This window comes from Sinohyriopsis cumingii, unplaced genomic scaffold (genome assembly GCF_028554795.1).
Source record: "Sinohyriopsis cumingii isolate HCF-2022 unplaced genomic scaffold, ASM2855479v2 utg000229l, whole genome shotgun sequence".
In the NCBI taxonomy this organism is placed as follows: domain Eukaryota; kingdom Metazoa; phylum Mollusca; class Bivalvia; order Unionida; family Unionidae; genus Sinohyriopsis; species Sinohyriopsis cumingii.
In genome coordinates this window covers 7,125,001-7,129,358 of record NW_028315879.1, presented here as the reverse complement: position 1 = coordinate 7,129,358, position 4,358 = coordinate 7,125,001, and positions in this window count along the sequence as shown.

The window sequence follows — 4,358 nt, the reverse complement described above, 5'->3', positions numbered from 1 at the left end:
AGTCAGAGGACAGGAACTGGAAACAGTGCGTCAGCTCAAATATCTTGGTTCCATAATCACCGAATAGGGATCAAGAGCAGAAATTTTGTCAAGAGCAGCACAAACAACGGCAGCTATGTCAAAGCTAAGACACATCTGTAGAGACAAAAATATCTGTCTCAAAACTAAAATCAGACTATTGCGAGCACTAGTCATCTCAATCTTTTTGTGAGGCCTGGACCCTGACAGCAGAATCGCAACGAAGAATCCAGGCACTTGAAATGAGATGCTACAGAACCATCCTTGGCATCTCTTACATGGACCACATCACAAATAAAGAACTGCGTAACACCATCAGGCGCAAAGTAGGCCAATATGAAGACCTCCTCACCACCGTCAAAAAGAGAACGCTGAAATGGTATGGCCATGTCAATAGAGCCAACAGTATGTCCATAACAGTCCTGGAAGGCAGCGTCCAGGGTGGCAGAAGGAGAGGTAGACAGAGAGAAATGTGGACTGACAACATCACAGAATGGACCAGGAAAAGTTTTGCGGAGATACAGGCATTGGCAAATGATCGAGACAAGTGGAAGGAACTGGTCAGATGTTCAGCAGCACAGCGCCTCGACGACCACACTAGGTCAAGAGACTGATGATGATGATAACGTGAAGCACAGTGGAAAAGTACCTGACATTTTGCATTTAAAAGATTACGTCTTCTTGCACTGTCGTGCTACTGTTCAGAAAGCTTTGGCCGATACGACACTAACCACGAGGTTCATATATTATTCGTTTTTGCTTATTAATAACTTTTCTGATACAATTTGGCATATGAAGATAACGGTGGTCGGGACTGGGTTAGAATTATTCACATTTTGACCATTTATTTCATTGTTTGCATTTTATTGCTTTGGGTTTAATAAATTGAATATTTGTTTAATCATAACCTATTACTACACTGGCAAGCAACATAATAGTCATCATCATCATCATCATCATCATCATCGTCGTCGTCGTAGTAGTAGTAGTAGTAGTAGTTAGTAGTAAAGTTACAGTTAGAACTGAAACAAAAAGTACATACATACATACATACATACATACATACATACATGAATACATAGATGGATAAGTGCACATTAAGTAAGGGAAGTAATCACTGTATACTACATGCATTTTGTTGTATTGTTTCGTTTCCCATAATTCTAGTCAGCTGAATAAATATTAAAATGTTGATGTGTCAGACAGTTTGTGTCATTTATAGGGCGGGGTTAATAACACAAAGCATGATAATCATAACCTATTACTACACTGGCAATCATCATCATCATCATCATCACCATCGTCGTCGTCGTCGTCGTCGTAGTAGTAATAGCTATTAGTAAAGTTACAGTTAGAACTAAAACAAAGAGTATATATATATATATATATATATATATATATATATATATATATATATATATTTATATATATATATTTATACACACATACATACATACATATATGGATAAGTGCACATTAAAGGAGACTAGAAATCAAAATTTTCCTGTTACGTATGTAATTCTCCACAGATTTTAATTCGACTGCAATGTTTGTAAATTAAATATCGTAAGCGGGTAGTGATTATATTGCGTGGAAGATACCACGATTCCGTTTTTCCGAGTTTTAATAAGACGACAGATCACGTGGTACCGTGACGCTATACTAGCCAGTCCTCGAATTCAAACAGAAACATTGGCGAGCGAGGCAGACAGGAGACCACATTTGGGTTGCACATTCAAAAGTTGAATCTGCAGTCTGATATAATAGTTTATGTACTGTACTGGTAAGTGCTAAAAAAAATTTGTTAGGCATAGGCCCCGGGCTGGTGGCTTAAATAAACTAAAGTCCTGAATGAAATTCCACAAGCTCGGACAGTTCATACCTGTCAACTGTCAAGCCGGGAGAAAAACCTCACGATTTTGGGGGTATTTCCTCATCTACATCCCGATCTCGTAATATCTCTCAATTTTGCTCAGCGAAGTCCCGATTATTACATTATGTCTGTCAATTTTCATTTGTCAGAAGAAAAAACCCCAACCCCAAACCATTTTTAAATATAACGTATGCAATCCACAGTCTAAACTGCCACACTGCTGACATCGTAGCGATATGACTGAAAAATTATTAAAGCTACGTTAAAAATTCAAATCACACGCACACACGTCTAAACCCGGCACTGGACGAAATAATTAATATCATGCAACAGTTTTTTTTCTTCTTTTTTTCTTCTTCAGTAAATAGAACGTGAAGATTAAACATTATTCAAGTAAATATCAGATTTTTTAAACAACTACAACAGTACTATAGTAAAATAAAAAATAATTAAAAGAATAAAATTGTCACAAATTAGCTTAAATGAATGATCACGTTGAAATTTTCTCTGCAAACAAAATCGCATCTCCATTTCCGCCAAGGAAACTCAGCCAGTTAACACCTGACATTCCTCTACCATATATGAAAAGTTTAATTACCATGATTAAATTACAAGGAATAAAACAAAATATACCATGCAGTATATGTGGCCCTAAAGAACTAATTCTGAATAAATATTTTATTCAGCAAACAGTGTTACATACATTAAGACTTAAACCTAAGGAAATAAGGTGGGGCATAAAACTTGAGAAAAACAGTTGCCACATGTACGGTAACTTGTGACTGCAGATTTGAACTGTTAAAATGAAGTAAGTAACAACAAAATAGGCATCGTTTATTTGGTAATCAATTGCTGGTGCTTACACACACACACACTGTCGAACATGGTTTCTTTGAAGTATGTCCGAAGGGCAGTCCTTTTCACAAGATCAATGCAAGGATAAGGATTCTGTTCATTAGTCACACCGGCTTTATTGTTTGCGCACTTAAATCAAAACTTTAGCTATTTTGCAATTTAGCCAGAAATGACCAGAATATGCAAAAGGGGCTTGTCATGGGGGAATAATAAGGCGTATCACAGAGAGAAAAGGCACGTCAAATGGGCGGTCGCACATTGGGGCAAGGGGGGGGGGGGTCAATAGTCCCCCACCCCCGTTCTATTGTCAGACAGTTAATGTGAAAATTTGACCTTTTTTTAATCGCTGCTTTTTAAACTGCCCAAGGAATAGTTTTATATCAGTTCCAATTAATACAGATTACCGTTTATGCATACTACATGTATACAATGCATTTTTTTTTAAATTTAAATTTTATAAGATTACTGAAAATTGTGTTTTCTCGAAACACGACAGGTTTAGAATCTTATTTTTAGCAAAGCTTCCATTTGATTAAAATCAAATCTAAATTTCACCTAGGACAGTGGTGATTTGATTTAGATTGTGCCGTGTTAAGGCATGTATGTCAACATCTTGAAAATACATTTACTCATTTCACCAGCGCGATCAAAGTTTCCTCAGGCAAACAATTTTTGTTTCGACAAGCCTGAAGGGCACCTCACTTTGAATACAGGATGGGCCGGAACTAAAACCAGAAGGGGCCCATGGTGTCGGGCTATCAGATTTGTTTTTAGCACTGCTGTTTTAGATAAAAGATATGTGGATTGATTGTTGCATTTTGTAGTCACTTACTCGTCATTCTGCCTATTTTCGTAACTCACACGTTTAACTCTTTTCCCAGGATTTAAAATGTCCAAAGGTATGTCTGGAACAGCGCCAACTTTTAGTCTAGGCCTAGCATTTGCGTATCTTTGAGCTGCTATTTTTTCATGATCCCTCTCGTAAAATTCCTTTGAGAAATGTAACGAGCACATAGTGACGTATGGTGTTGCTTTGAAATCGACTCGTTTGTAATAATGTACCCATTCTTTCATGATGCCTTTTCTTTCGGAAAAGAAAAAAAAATATGTCCACAGGCTTTTCTTAATGTTCTATTACACCCGTAAGCAACGCAAAACGGTATTGTCTTTTACTCTGGCAACTCCCACTTGGGCTCCTGGAGTCGCTACTATGACGTTACATCCCGAAAGTAACCGAATAGGTGCGGAAATTTTGCATACGAGGTCACGGAAATTCAGCTCCTAGAAGATAGGCCAATATTTAAATATTGGCATTACGGTCGCAGATGATACTTCAGAATAAGTTTTTCTGCTATAGCACTTTTATTACTATTCTATATTTCCATTGGTTTCTGGTCTCCTTTAAGTAAAGGAAATAATCACTGTATACTACATGAATTTTGTTGTTTTGTTTCCCATAATTCTAGTCAACTGAATAAATCTTAAAATGTTGATATGTCTGTCAGTTTGTGTCATTTGTAGGGTGGCGGGAATAACACAAAGCATGATAATGATAACCTATTACTACACTGGCAACCAACATAATAGCCATCATCATCATCATCATCATTAT